We start from the raw sequence: 16,565 nt of genomic DNA on the forward strand, positions 1-16,565 counted from the left end.
TTGACTTCATAATATTCCCAGATTAGGAAAGTTAAGCCCTCCTCAGGAAACTTCATATAGGAAAATGTCAAGTCCCACCCAGTTCATGTGTTTCATTAATTGACTGGCTTTTTAAGTTCTAATCCAGACATACCTTGGAGATCTTGCTGGTTTGGTTCCAGACCACCCCAATAAAGCAAAAAGTACCATAAAGCAAATCAAATTAATTTTTTGGTTTCCCAGTGCATATAAAAGTTATGTTTATCACATATTCTAGTCTTTTAAATGTGCAATAGTATTATATCTAAAAAACAATATATATATCTTAATTAAGAGCTACTTTATTACTAAAAAATGCTAAACAGGGATCCCTGGGTGGCGCAGCGGTTTGGCGCCTGCCTTTGGCCCAGGGCGCAATCCTGGAGACCTGGGATCAAATCCCACATCAGGCTCCCGGTGCATGGAGCCTGCTTCTCCCTCTGCCTATGTCTCTGCCTCTCTTTCTCTCTCACTGTGTGCTTAACATTAAAAAAAAAAAAAATTAAAATTAAAAAAAATAAAATAAAAAATGCTAAACATTATATAAGCTTTCAGTGTATTGTAATCCTTTTATGGGGGAGAGTCTTGCCTCGATGATGCTGGCTACTGACTGATCAGGGTGGTGGTTGCTGAAGGATGGGGTGGTTGTGGCAATTTCTTAAAATAAGACAATAGTGGAGTTTACTGCATCATGTGACTCTTCTTTTCATCAACAACTTCTCTGTAGCATGTGATGCTGTTTGGTAGCATTTTACCCACAGTAGAACTCCTTTCAAAATTGGAGCCAGTCTTCTCAAACCTTGCCTGTGCTTTATCAACTAACTCTTACGTCATCTTCTAAATCCTTTGTTGTCATTTCAGTGATCTTTACAGCATCTTCAGGAGCAGTTTCCATCTCAAGAGACTACCTTTTCTGCTCACCCATGATAAGTAATTCCTCATCTGTTAAAGTTCTATCATGAGATTCCATTAGTTCAGTCCCCACTTCTTTTTTTTTTTTCCTAAGATTTATTTATTTACTTGAGAGAATGAGAGCAGACATAAGGGCGGGGAGGGGCAAAAAGAGAGAAACTCAGGCAGACTCCACACTGAGCACCTAGCCCAATGTGGGGCTTGATCCATGACCTTGAAATCACGACCTGAGCCCAAACCATGAGTCGGACACTTAACCAACTGAGCCACCCAGGTGCCCCTTCAGGCTCCACTTCTAATTCCAGTTCTCTTCTTATTTCCACCACATCTGCAGTTACTTCCTCCACTCAAGTCTTAAAGTCCTCAAAGTCTTCCATGTGGACTGGACTCCACTCTGGTTAATGTTGGTATTTTGACCTCTTCCCATGAATCAGGAATGTTCTTAACTGTATCTAGAAAAGTGAGTCCTTTCCAGAAGGTTTTCCATTTACTTTGTCTAGATCCATGGGAGAATCACTATCTACGGCAGCTATAGCCTTACAAAATGTATTTCTTAAATAACAAGACTTGAAAGTAAAAACTACTCCTTGATCCATGGCTCGTAGAATGGATGTTGTGTTAGCAGACATGAAAACGATATTAATCTTGTACACTTGCATCAGAACTCTTGGGTGACCAGGTACATTGTCAATGAACAGTAATATTTCAAAAAGATTTTTTTTTCCTGAGCAATAGATCAAAACAGTAGGCTTAAGACATTCAGCAACATATTATAAATGGATATGCTGTCATCCAGGCTTTGCTGTCCCATTTATAGAACATAGGCAGGGGTGATTTAGCTTAATTCTTAAGGGCTTTAGGGTTTTGGAATGGTGAATGAGCACTTCAATTTACAGTCACCAACTACGTTAGTCCCTAACAAGAGAGTCATCCTGCCCTCTGAAGCTTTGAAGCCAGGCACTGACTTCTCCTCTCTAGCTATGAAAGTCCAACATGACATTTTCTTCTACTATGAAACTGTTTCATCTATACTGAAAGTCTGATTGTTTACTGTAGCCACCTTCATTAATTATCTTAGCTAGATTTCTGGATAAACATACTACAGCTTCTACATGAGCACTTGCTTCTTCATTTTACACGTTTATGTTATGGAGATAGATGGCTTCTTTTCTTAAACCTCATGAGCCAATCTCTGCTAGCTTCCACCCTTTCTTCTGCAGCTTCCTCACCTCTTAGTCTTCATAGAATTGAAGAGAGTTAGGGCTTTGCTCTGGATTAGTCTAGGGAATGTTGTGGCTGGTTTGATCTTTCTTCAGACCACTAAAATTTGCTTCATATCAGCAATAAGACTGTTCTTCTTTCTTATGATTCGTGGGTTTACTGGAGTGGCGCTTTTAATTTCCTTCAAGAACTTTCCCTTTGCATTCACAACTTGACTAACTTGTTTAAGAGGCCTACCTCAGTTTTCAATATACCTTCCTCAGTAAGCTTAATTATTTCTAGCTTTTGCTTTTTTTTAAAGATTTAGTTAGTTATTTTAGAGGAAGAGTACAGACGGGGAGGGGCCTGACACAGGGATCCATCCTAGAACCCCGAGATCATGACCTGAGCCAAAATAAAGAGTTGGACACCTAACCGACTGCACCGCCAGGGGTCCCAAGATTAGTTGTGTTTTTTTTTTTTTTCTTTAAGTAATCTCCGCATCCAACATGGGGCTGGAACTTACAACCTTGAGATCAAGAGTTACACAGTCTACTGACTGAGCCAGCCAGCCAGGCACCCCTTCACATTTCTTATCTTGCTTACTAGAGCATCTCTTTAAGGCTGTATCTTTCTTTTTTAGAAAAGATTTTATTTATTCATGAGAGACATAGAGAGAGAGGCAGAGACACAGGCAGAGGGAGAAGCAGGCTCCATGCAGGGAGCCCGACGTGGGACTTGATCCCAGGTCTCCAGGATCAGGCCCTGGGCTGAAGGCGGCGGCGAACCGCTGAGCCACCCAGGCTGCCCAAGGCTGTATCTTTCAAACACAGAAAGAAAACACCTGAAAGTCTTCTGTCTCCAGAACTTCCTTTGGCAATGTATTGATCATCAGTGCAAAATGTTAAGGGGTGAGGGGCACCTGGCTGACCCAGTCAGTAGAGCATGTGACTCTTGATCTTGGGATTGTGAGTTTAAGCACCATGTTGGGGGTGGAGATTACTTTAAAATGAAATCTTTTTAAAAATAGAGGTGAGTGTACTTAAAAGAGTGTCGTTGCATTGCTGGCCTTGATGTTGTAATTATGGCATAATATCATCATAAATAGAAGCTTTAAAAAAATCATTCTGAAGGATACATTGCCATTAGTCCATTTACTCAACAATAATTACTGAGGAACTTCTATGAGCCAGATATTTTTCTACACAATTCAGAATTAATAATTTGAACCAAAGATTAAAGAATTGCACAGTTTTAGATTATCTAGATATTTAAAGAAAAAACACCTGAGATTGACTGCTTTGAACATTTGTTTGAGCATTTGTTGTACTTCCTAAAAATATAATTATTTCTATTTTAAAAGAAATCATAGACTGTGTCCCTGTCTTTTAACTTAGCTGCATTTGCATTTAAAAATAGTTTCCCATATACTAGAATTAGTTGGCAGAGTACAATATTCAAATTACATAGATAACTTAACCCCAAATAAATAATCTCTGTTCTTGGAGAGGTTTCCAAATGACATTCTACAAAAATGGAGTCCGGCAGCTGCTACGCCGCTGACATTCTTCAAAGTGGTCAGTGCATCTCTTTATCTGAGTGGTCTTTGGAGGTCAGCTTCATTTTGTCATGTGGCATGATGTTGATGTCCGCTGGGGTTTGCCAGTTGGTGCTTCCATCTGACTGTGGTGGGACCCTTCCTCCTAAGCTGCTGACGCCTGCTGCAACGAGCTGATAGAGTGAGCGCTGGGGTTAGCCCATGGTGGCCTTGTCACTTGACAAGGCTGGTGCACAGTGGTATGTGACATCTATATTTATAAACCACCGTGCATATTTCCCAGTTTGGAGATGGTGTCTCTTCCTTTGTCCTCTCTTCCTATTCTCATCTATATTACTTGTCATGAGCCCTGGAAAAAAAAAATTAGGGGTGAAATTACAATTTAAGTAGAAAAATATGTTCAATTTATTTTGGGCTTTAATATGTTTATTCAGCAAACATTTGTCAAATACCAGCTATCTCCTGGTGCTGGAAATAGCAGTGCTATCTTCAAGAACTCTTGGCCTTTGGGAAAGACAGACATGGGCTGGCCTCTTAGGAGCCCATATGCTAGTTACTGTGATGCAGATATTTAAAGGTTTAATGAAGGCCTCTGCCTGGAGGAGTCTAGGAGAAGATTGCTTAGGTTTTGAGCAGAGCTTACCAGTTTGACAAGCAAAGGAGAACATTCCAGGTGTAGGGAAGAGTGTGTATAAGGCCTAAAGCTTAATAGAGCAACAAGCGTTCAATTAACCACAGGTAATTAATCAGGGTAGCTTAAGTACAGCAGGAAAGGGGGCAGAGTAGGGGAGATGAGACAAAGTGGAAAAGTGAGGCTGGATCATAATGGTATGTATACATCACAGTGAGTACAGCTTTTACTATAGGAAATGGCGAGCCACTGAGAGAATTTGAATAAAGGACAAGATCAGGATTTTTAAAAGACCATCCTGGGAGCTACCTACGAGATAATTGGAGGCACAGAGACCAACCAGAAGCCCATGACAATTCTGTCTTTGGGGAATGAAGAGTTAATTATGCCCATTAACCTATCTGCTTCTGTCCAAATGTGCCATTACTAAGTGCCTTTAATCCCTAGCACCCCAAAATTATAATGATTGTGAGGTCTTTTTTTAGATTATTTATTTAGTTATTTAGTTATTTGAGAGAAAGAGCACAAGGGAGGGAGGAGCAGACTCCCCGCTGAGCAGGGAGCCAGATGCGGGGCTCCATCCCAAGACCCTGAGGTCGTGACCTGAGATGCAGACAGACGCTCAACCGACTTAGCCACCCAGGCGCCCTGATTGTCAGGTCTTAGGCACACCTCTGCTGTGGTTTGTCCCTAGTGGATCTTCCATGGCAGTGCCTTTCAGCAGATCTCTGTCACAATAGAATTATTCTTTTGAGTTTTGCAGTATGTGACCATCTTTAAAATGTTGATCTTGGGGTGCCTGTGTGGCTCAACTGGTCAGCCATCCCACTCTTAATTTCTGTTCAGGTCAGAATCTCAGGGTCCTGGGATCAAGCCTGGCATCATCATGCTCTGCGCTCGGCAAGGAGTCTGCTTGAGATTCTCTCTTCCTCTCCCTCTGCCCCTCCGGCTTGTACTAGCTCTCTCTCTCCCCCTCCTCTCTCTAAAATAAGTAAATAAATATTTAAAAACTAAATAAATGTTGATCTTTAGAGATACAGGGTTTTTTTTATAATTTCCTTTCTACTTACCATACCAATCTTATAAGTTTTAAGAGTCCTATATCAATCACTTTCCTTCTTGAGGAGTTTTAAACACCGCTTTGGCTTCTACAAAGTGTCATTAAATTATTTCCTTTTAATCCATCTGTCATCATTTACTTTTCAGAACATGATACAGGGGCTTCTCGGTCAGTCCAAAATCATTTTTAAGTTGGGGAGAGAATAAAGAGATAGAATAAGGAAGTTCAAAAAGAGGGGCAAAGTAAGGTTTGGATGTGGTTTAGTCAGACGTATTTGTCCAAGAGAACTTTTTTAGTCTATAGCCGGGCAAGATTTAGAACACAATCTATTCTCTTTTTTCTGTTTCGAGAGCTGGTATGCCACAAAAATGTAGAGTATGTGATGTTATATCAAGGCTGCTGAAAGCTGAGCTTAGTGTCTGGTCCCTCAGAGGCTGGAGAGGAATGTCCAGGATTAGAAGTTTAAAATAAATACAGCCAAGATACCAAGCTTTTAAAACATTTAGGAGAACTTGCCTTTCTTGAGGAAAAAAATAAGAACACAAAACACTTTTAGATGTGGGAGAATGGCTTGACCCATTAGCGTGGGCTGTGGAACGCTTATGGTTCTGCATCTAAGATGCAGAAGTTTCTGGTTCCCGTGTGGAAATCTCTGCAGCTCCCAGGAGATCCTATCTTGCTGTTTGGGAGGAGAAGCCACTATTAATTATCTTTATTTCCCTGCTGCCTTGGCTGTCCATTTTCATTTGGGAATGATAAGCAGCTCTTCTGACTCTGCCCTTCGGTCTGGCCCCGCACAACTCCACCTACTGCACAACTGCTGCATGTCTCACACCGTTCAACTTCCGAGGAGTGTAAAAAATAAATATCCACACGGTAGAGAGGGCTAAAAGTGCTAAGAGAGCTCAGAGGAAGAAACGATGGTTCCCAGTTCGGATGTGGGGAGTAGGGAGCAGGGAAGCTTCCGTGGAGAAGGCCGTCTGCACTAGGCTTAGGACACGACACTTACTCAAGCAGAGATGGAGAAATAAAAATATGGAGCATATTGAAAGACCAGGAAGCGAGTCCCTGTGTGGGAGAGTTGATGAGAAATGGTGGTAGATAAGACTGAGAGCCTCGGCCAGCTTGCTGAGGAGTTTGAACTTTATTCTCTAGGTGGCGGAGAGCGGCATGATCAGCCCTCTTCACCTCTCGTGGTAAGCACCAGAGAGCTGCTGATAGTGATAACTTTGTCTCACTTGCCAGTTCTGAGGTAGTTTTTAAAAAAAAAATTCCTTGGGAATCCATTCCTTCCATGCCCATGATTATTTTTATTTGTTCTAATTTGGAGAAGGGGGGTGGGAATGACATGCCTCTTCTAGGGACCACATTGGAAAGGCCAAGAATAAGTTCGTGTTTCTAGTTTCTTCATTTATTCCTTAATACTTTCCTTCCCTTTTGTCTTCCTTCCCTTTTTACTTTTTTCCTTCCGTTTCCCTCCAGCCAACCTCTTTGCTTGTTCCTGGGTAGACAAATGGAACAGTGTCTACCCTCAATGAGCGACACCGGTAGGGAGTTCAGACAGGGCTACAAATGAAGTGTTGTCAGTAGTTGGAGAGAAATGTTCACAACCATATATGAGGTCCCAGGGAAAAAGCGGGTCAATTTGGGGGAGTGGAGTAGGAAACACTCCTCTAACACAGAATGTTTAAAGAGGAGAAGGAGAGAGATACATTCCTGGAAGAGGGTTAGCCTGAGCAGAGAGAGCGAGCGAGCATGAAGTAGCCAACAGGGCTAAATAAACTGCGAGCAGGTGGGTAGCTCTGACTTCAGATGCAAGGTGAAATGCTTTCTGTGCTTGAGCCAAGAAAATTCTGTCCTTGGGATCAAGTCCAAATCCTCAAGGACATATTTTTTAAGTAGAGGACTACCATGATCAGCTTTGGTGTTTTAAAATAAAAAAAAAAAAATCTGTAATGACCAATGTGCTGTGAGAGGCAAAGCTGGAGACCGTGATAACAGAGACTATCAGAGTCCAGCAAGGATGATAAGGTGCCGGTCCGGTTCGCTGCTTCTAACCTTCTCCGTCACACTGCATCTCTGAAAGGTCTGGGTTAGCAAATGGAAAATAAAGGTTTGTTATAAAGTCTGTTTCTGATTCTCACATTCGCTGAGGCAAAATAGGGCTGGGGCAGCTCTGGGAAGGAGGCCTCATCATCACAGGAAGACTGCAGCTGATACCGAGCCCCTCCGTCGTTGGTGATAGTAAGGGCACAGAGGAACGGGAAGATGTGACTAGAAACTGGATTTACCGTAGTTTCTAAGAATGAATGGTTGATTTGCTTTATTGAGATATAATTTACATACTGTAAGATTCAGAGGGTACAATTCCCTGAGTTTTAGTATATTCACAGAATTTTACAATCATCACTAGTAGCTAATTCCAGACCATTTTTATCACCCTACACAGCAGTCACTCTCCATTTCCATTCTCCACATCCCCCTGACACCACTAATCTACTTTCTGTCTCTAGGGATTTACCTGTTTCTGGATGTTTCATAAAAGTAGGATCATATGATATGTGGCCTTTATGACTGGCCCCTCTCAGCGTAATATTTTCAAGGTTCTTATCAGTACTTCATTTCTTCTTATGTCTGAATAATATTCATTTATCCATTCATCAGTTGGTTTGATGTACATATGGGTCCACTCTTTGGTTGTTAGGAATAATGTGCTATGTTACATATGTCTTCATTTCTTTTGGATATATATGTAGGATTGGAAATGCTGGATCATGTAGTAAACGTCATGTTTTACTTTTTGAGTAACTACCAAACTGTTTTCCAAGGTGACTGTACCATTTTAGATTCCTACTAGCAATAGGTGAGGGTTTGAATTTCTCCATATCCTCACCAACATGTGTCCATCTTTTTGATTCTAGCTAGCTTTGTGGAGGTGAAGTGGCGTTGTTTTGCATATACTTAATGGGTAGTGATGTTGACCATCTTTCTGTGGGCTTATTGGCATTTGCATATCTTTGGAGACAGGACTATGCAAATCCTTTGCCCACTTGTAATGGATTATTTATCTCTTTATTGTAAGTTATTTATAAATCCTGGATACAAGTCTCTTATCAGATGTATGATTTGCACATATTTTCTCCCACTCTATGGGGTTGTCTTTTCACTTTCTTGAAGTTGTTCTTTGAAGCATAAAAGTTTAATTTTTTTGAATTCCAATTTATTTTTTTTGCTTGTGCTTTTAGGTGTCATATCTATGAAATCATTCCCTAATCCAAGGTTGAAAAGATTTATTCCTATGTTTTCTTCTAAGAGCTTTATAGTTTTAGTTTCATATGTTGAGATCTTTGCTATATTTAGTTACTTTTTGTATACAGTATAAAGTAGGAGTTCAATTTCATTCTTCTGTATATGGATATCCAGTTGTCTCAGCACCATTTGTTGGAAAAACTACTATTTCCCTACTGAATTATCTTGGCACCCTTGCTGGAAATTGACCATAAATACGAAGGTTTATTTCTGTACTCTCAATTCTATTCCATTCATCTATGTTTCAATTATTAGTACATACAATCTTTTTTAATTGAAGTATAATTGATGTACAATATTTATATTAGTTTTAGGTGGAGAACATAGTGATTCAATATTTATATACTTTACAAAATGCTCACCAAGATAAGTGTAGTTACCATCTGTCATCATATAAAGTTATTACAGTATTATTGACTATTCCTTATGTACTTTTCATCCCTGTGACTTTAGTTTGTAACTGGAAATTTGTCCCTCTTTTTTTTTTTTTTTTTGAAATTTGTCCCTCTTAATCCCTTTCACCTGTCGTGCCCTTTCCCCCCAACATACAGTACATAAAGCCTTGATTACTATAGTTTTGAAATTGAGAAATGTGAGTTCTCCAACTTTGTTCTTTTGCAAGATATTTTTTTGATTAGATAGATCCAGTGTGTTCCCCTACGAATTTTGGGATCCTTCTGTCAATTCCTGCAAGAAAGACAGCTGAGATTTTGATAGGGATTACATATCTTCAGAACAATTTGGGGAGTAGTTACATCTTAAGATATTCAGTCCCTGATCTGTGAACATTAAGATGTCTTTCCATTTATTTAGGTCTTTAATTTCTTTCCATGTTTTTGGGTAGCTTCAGGTGTATAGTACTGCCCTTCCTTTGTTAAATTTGTTCCTAAATACTTTATTGTTTTTGGTGATACTGTAAATGGAGGTGTTTTTTAATAATAAGTTTTTGGGTTTTTCATTGCTAGTGTGTAGAAATACAATTGTTTTATACAGATCTTATATCTTGCAACCTTGATGAACTTGTATATTCCTCAGGCTTTCCTATATACAAGATTATGTTTTCTTTGAATAGAGATAGTTTTACTTCTTTACCAATCTGGATGTTTTTGTTTCTTTTTTTTCCCCCTAGCCCACCCTGGCTAGATCTTCCAGTGAAATATAGAAGTGACAAGATGGAAATCCTTGTATTATTCTGGATCTTACTGGGGAAATAATGAAGTTTTTTACCATTAAGGCTGATGTTCACTTGGGGGCTTTCATAGGTGCCCTTTATCAGTTTGAGGATGTTCTTTCCTATTCCCAGTATATCTAGTATTTCATCTCGAAAGGGTGTTGGATTTTCTCAGATGCTTTTTCTGCATCTGTTAAAGTGGTCATGTGAGGTTTTTTCCCCCTTTATTTAGTTTGCATGGTATATTCCATTGTTTGATTTTTCAGATGCTAAAACCAACCATGCATTCTTGGGACAAATCCAACTTAATCGTGGTATATAATCCCTTTTATATGTTGCTGGATTCAGTTCGCTAGTATTTTGTAAAGATTCTTGTGTCTGTATTCATAAGGGACATTGGTGTCTAGTTTTCTTGTGATGCCTTTGTGTGATTTTGGTGTGTAGGTAATATTGGCTTCATAGATTTCAAGCTGAAGAAGTGCTCCCTCCCCTTCTATTTTTGGAAGAGTCTGTGCAGGATTGATATTCATTCTTCTTTAAACGTTTGCTAGAATTCATCAATAAAGCCATGTTGCCCTGGACTTTCCTTTGTCGGATTAATTAGACACTAAATTACTAATTCAGTATCTCTTCTTGTTATAGGTAACTGTGTAATTTTATCACTTACTCTCTTTCAGCTCTCATTTACTCTTTTAGTCATTTAAAAAACAATTATTTTTTAAAGATTTATTTATTTGAGAGAGAGAAAGAGTATGTGGACAAGTAGGAGGAGGGGCAGAGAAAGAGGGAGAGAATATCAAGCAGACTCCCCACTGAGCTTGGAGTGAGATATGGGGCTCCATCCCATGACCCTGAGATCATGACCTAAGCCGAAATTAAGAGCTGGATGCTTAACTGACTGAGCCACCTAGACACCCCCAAGAAACATTTATTGAGCATCTTTTATATCCAAGCCCTGACATAGAGTATACAATAATGAATCAAGCAAAGTCCTGGTTCTCTTAGCATTCTTATATTCTTTGTCTCTCTCATTTTTATGCTGTACACATACACGCGCACGCACGCACACTCATTTTTTGTTTATATGTAATGTAATGCTCTTCCCTGTAAAAAATGCTTATTTGGGCAGCCCCGGTGGCTCAGCGGTTTAGCGCCGCCTTCGGCCCGGGGCGTGATCCTGGAGACCTGGGATCGAGTCCTGCGTTGGGCTTCCTGCATGGAGCTTGCTTCTCCCTCTGCCTGTGTCTCTGCCTCTCTCTCTGTCTCTGTGTCCCTCATAAATAAATAAGTAAAATCTTAAAAAAAAAAAATGTTTATTTGCCAAATGCCATTGGTGAAGAAAGATAGTCTTTAGGTTTGCTATAGATCTTGTCATGGTTTGTATAAACCTCTAGGTGTTCTTGGAGAGAGTTGCATAAATAAGAATAGTATTGTGGAATACTAACAATATATTCCACAGTTTATACTGGTGCCCACCCTAGGCATTTCTACAAGGACATGATTTTAATAAAAACAAGCCACCTTCTCAATTCATTATTATCTTCAGGACCATCTATTCTATTCTGTTCTTCTGCCTTCTATTCTATCTGACCATCAATAGAAGCATGTATTAGTTTCATGGGGCTGCTGTCATAAAGCATAACCTGCGTGCCTTAAAACAAGAGAAATTTATTCTCTTAACAGTTTTGTAGGCTAGAAGTCTGAAGTCAAGGTGCCAGCAAAGCCATGCTTTCTCTGAGGCTCTGAATAGAATCCTTCCTTACCTCTTCTAGCGGCTGGTGGTGGCTATCAATCCTTGACACCCTTGGCTTGCAGCTGCCATTCTCTGCCCCTGTCACCACATGGTGTTCTCCCTTTTGTCTCTTTTTATATGATGTTTCCTCTTTTTATAAGGACATCAGTCATATTGGATTGAAGTCCACCCTAATGACCTCCTCTTAACTTGATTACCTCTACAAAGACTCTACTTCACAGGTACCAGGGGTTATGACTTCAACATTTTGGGAGAGAGAATGTAACTCATCCCATAACAGCATTATACTCTTATTCTAAGATATTCAGTAACTCCTCATTTTAATTGTTTTTTTAAAGATTTTATTTATTTATTTATTTATTTATTTATTTATGAGAGACAGAGAGAGAGAGAGAGAGAGAGAGACATAGGCACAGGGTGAAGCAGGCCTCCTGTGGGGAGTCAGACTCAGGACTCAATTTCAGGACCCCGGGATCACGACCTGAGCCAAAGGCAGACACTCAACCACTGAGCCACCCAGGTGTCCCAAGGCCTCATTTTAATAACATTACTAATTATAACAACTTTTATAAAAGTTCCGTGGTAATATTTCTCTGTCTTTAAAAAAATAATGTTTCTCCCCTTTATACAGTAAGTCCAAAGACGTAATTAATTGAGCACAGGTGTATTTGTTTATACATTATGCTGTGTTTACCACGGGCGTAGCTAAACATCTCCCACTGCACCACAATAGCATTACAATAGCATTGATTATATTCCTTATTCCATCCTTTTTTGTTCCATGACTTACTTATTCATTCCGTAAGTGGAAGTCTGTATCTCCCACTCCCCTTCACCCATTTTGCCCAGACCCCCACCCTTCTCTCCTCTGGCATCCATCCATTTGTTCTCTGTGTTTATAGTCTCATTCTACCTTTTGTTTATTCATTTGGGTTTTTCATTTGTTTGTTGGGGAGGGAGGTTAGATTCCACTTATGAATTAAATCCTGTGTTGTCTTTCTCAGTCTTACTTCACTTAGCATAATACCATTCATGATACCTCGAATGGCACGATCTCATCCTTTTTTATGTTTGGTTAAATACCCAAGTGAAATTATTGGATCATATGGTATTTCTATTTTTAATTTTTTGAAGAACCTCCATTCTAGTTCCCATTGGCTGTACCAATTTACATTCCCCCCAACAGTATATGAGGGTTCCTTTTTCTCTGCATCCTTGCCAATATTCGTCATTCCTTATCTTTCTTATTTTAGCCCTAACAGATGTAAGGTGATATCTCATTGGGGTTTTGATTTGCATTTCCCTGATGATTGATGTTGAGCACCTTTTCATGTGTCTGTTGACCATCTGTATGTTTTCTTTATCTATTTAGGTCCTTTACCCATCTTTTCGTTAGATTGTTTGGGTTTTTGTTGTTGAGTTGTATAAATTCTTTATATATTTTGGATATTAATCCCTTCTAAGACATATCATTTGCAAATATCTTCTCCCATTCAGCAGGTTGCCTTTTTGTTCAGTTGATGGTTTCCTTTGCTGTACAAAAGCTTTTTATTTTCGTATAGTCCTAATAGTTTGATTTTGCTTTTGTTGCCTTAGAAGACACATCTAGAAAAGTATTACTATAGCTGATGCCAAAGAAATTACCGCCTGTGTTCTTTTCTAGGATTTCTTTGGTTTCAGGTCTCACATTTAGGTCTTTAATTCATTTTGAGTTTATTTTTGTGTATGGTATTAAAAGGTGGTCCAGTTTCATTCTTTTACAATAGCTGTCCAGTTTTCCTAGCACCATTTACTGAAGAGACTATCTTTTCCCCTTGGATATTTTGCCTCTTTTGTCACAGATTAAATAATCATACAATTTTGGGTTTGTTTCTGGGCTATTCTGCTCTATTGATCTCTGTGTCTGTTTTTGTGTCAGCACTATATTTTTTTGATTACTAAAGCTTCTCAGTGTAATTTGAAATCTGAAATTGTGGTGCCTCCAGCTTTGTTTTTCTTTCTCAAGATTGCATTAGCTATTTGGGGTTTACTATGGTTCTATACAAATTTTGGGATTATTTTTCTAGTTCTGTGAAATATAGTGTTGGTATTTTGATAGGGATTGTATTTAACCTGTAGATTCTTTTGCATAATATAGACATTTTAACAATATTAATTCTTCTAATCCATGACCATGGAATATCTGTCCATTTATTTGTATCATATCCATTTTCCTTTATCAGTATCTTATAGTTTTCAGACTGCAGGCCTTTCGCCTTTTTGGTTAAGTTTATTCCTAAGCTTTTGGTGCAATTATAAATGGGACTGTTTTCTTAATTTCTTTTTCTGCGACTTCATTATTATTATATAGAGGCACTACAGTTTCCGGGTATTAATTTTGTATCATGCAACTTTCCTGAATTCATTTATTACTTCTAGTTGTTTTTTAGTAGAATCTTTAAGGTTCTCTATGTATAGTATGTCGTCTGCAAATTGTGACAGTTTAACTTCTTTCCCAATATGGATGCCTCATTTCTTTTTCTTATCGGATTACTGTGGCCAGTACTTTGGTACATAAAGGTGGCAAGAGTGGACATCTTTGTCTTGTCCCTGATCTTAGAGGAAAAGGTCCAGTTTTCACCACTGAGTATGGTGTTACCTGTGGGTTTTTCATATAAGGCTTTATTATGTTGAGATATGTTTCCTCTAAGCCCACTTTATTAAGAGTTTTTATCATGAATGGATGTTGGGTTTTGATAGATGCTTTTTCTGCATCTATTAACATGATCATATAATTTTTATCCTTTGTTTTGTTGATGTGCTATATCTACATTGATTGATTTGTGAATATCGAACCATCTTTGCATCCCCAGAATAAATCTAATTTGATCATGGTGAATGATTCTTTATTGCTCAATTTAGTTTGCTAATATTTTGTTGAGGATATTTGTATCTATGTTCATCAGGGATATTGGCCTATGGTTTCTCTCTCTCTCTCTCTCTCTCTCTCCCTCTCCCTCTCCCTCTCACGCTCTCTCCCCCATTTTGCAGTGTCTGTCTGGTATTAGTATTAGGGTGAAGCTGGCCTCGTGTTTATTTATATTATATATTTGGAAGCTTTCCTTCCTTTTCTATTTTTAGAGTAGTTTGAGAAGAATAGATATTAATCTCTTCTTTAAATGTTTGGTAGAGGGATCCCTGGGTGGTGCAGCGGTTTAGCGCCTGCCTTTGGCCCAGGGCGTGATCCTGGAGATCCGGGATCGAATCCCACGTCGGGCTCCCGGTGCATGGAGCCTGCTTCTCCCTCTGCCTGTGTCTCTGCCTCTCTCTCTCTCTCTCTCTCTGTGTGACTATCATAAATAAATAAAAATTTAAAAAAAAAATGTTTGGTAGAGGGCAGCCCGGGTGGCTCAGCGATTTAGCGCCGCCTTCAGCCCAGGGCATGATCCTGGAGACCCAGGATTGAATCCTACGTTGGGCTCCCTGCATGGAGCCTACTTCTCCCTCTGCCTGTCTCTCTGCCCCCCCCCCCTCTCTCTCTCTCTCTCTCTCTGTCTCTCATGAATAAATAAATAAATAAAATATTTAAAAATAAACAAACAAATAAATAAATGCTTGGTAGAGTGGATCCCTGGGTGGCTCAGCAGTTTAGCGACTGCCTTCGGCTCAGGGTGTGACCCTGGGGTCCTGGGATCAAGTCCCACATCGGGCTCCCCACGGGGAGCCTGCTTCTCCCTCTGCCTGTGTCTCTGCCTCTCTCTCTCTCTCTGTCTCTCATGAATAAATAAATAAAATCTAAAAAAAAAAAAAAGTTTGGTAGAATTTATCTATGAACCCATCTGGTCCTGGACTTCAGTTTGTTGGATTTTTTTTTTATTACCAATTCAATTTCATTACTTATAGTCGATCTGTTCAGATTTTCTGTTTCTTCCTGATTCAGTTTTGAAAGATTGTATGTTTCTAGGAATTTATTCATTTCTTCTAGTTGTTTAATTTGTTGGCATATAACTTTTTGTAGTATTCTCTTATATTCCTTTGTATTTCTATTGTGTCAGAGTTACTTCTCTCTTGTTTCTGCTTTTATTTGGGTTCTTTCTCTTTGTTTTTCTTAATGAGTCTGGCTGAGGGTTTATCAGTTTTATCTTTTGAAAGAACCATCTCTTGGTTTCACTGATTTTTTTTTCTTTTTTACTTCTCTATGCCATTTATTTGTGCTCTTATCTTTATTATTTCTTTGCTTCTACTCATCTTGGCTTCTATTTGTTCTTCTTTTTTCTAGCTCCTTTAGATGTAAGGTTAGATTGTTTTATTTAAGCATTTTCTTGTTTCTTGAGGTAGGTCTGTATTGCTATACATTTCCCTCTTAGAACTGCTTTCGCTGCATCCCAAAGATTATGGGCTGTTGTGTTTTCATTTTCACACATCTGTATTTTATTATCTTCTAAGTGCAAGTGCTAGAAAGGAAGCAGAGATTATTGGATTTATAACTAGGGCTTGTAAGAAATGTTCAAAAGCAATATTGTTTGCATGTGATGTGATGAGCACTGGGCATTATGCTATATGTTGGCAAATTGAATATAAATCTAAAATTTTAAATTAAAAAAATAGTCTTAAAATTTCCCGCTTCGGACAGCTACATTACTTGACTAAAACAATGTTAAAACTAAAAAAAAAATTTTAGGTAGTATTGCTCAAATCACAGTTTATATATCATATCCCAAAAAATAAAACAATCATGTAAGAAGAGCTTGTGAAGGATGTTTGGAACAGCAGTTGACTGCTCATGTATGTTGTTTCCCTTATCCCAATCACAAGAATTTATACATAAACCAGTTTAAGACCAGTGCTAGAAGCCATTTCTGTAGTGAAATAAAATAACATGGTTTATGAAATTATATTCATATGTGTTGGATTGAAAATGATGAGTGCTATATACAATACAGTGTAACTTTGGAACAAGATTAAAAGAACAGA

The 16,565-nt window shown here is 38.8% G+C and overlaps 1 protein-coding gene across 1 annotated transcript in view; it reads left to right on the forward strand.

The window, feature by feature from the left end:
• The window catches only part of PEAK1 (pseudopodium enriched atypical kinase 1), a 293,402-nt gene that overhangs the window by 248,927 nt on the left and 27,910 nt on the right, over positions 1-16,565 (forward strand).

Source organism: Canis lupus, chromosome 30, assembly GCF_003254725.2.
Source record: "Canis lupus dingo isolate Sandy chromosome 30, ASM325472v2, whole genome shotgun sequence".
NCBI lineage: Eukaryota > Metazoa > Chordata > Mammalia > Carnivora > Canidae > Canis > Canis lupus.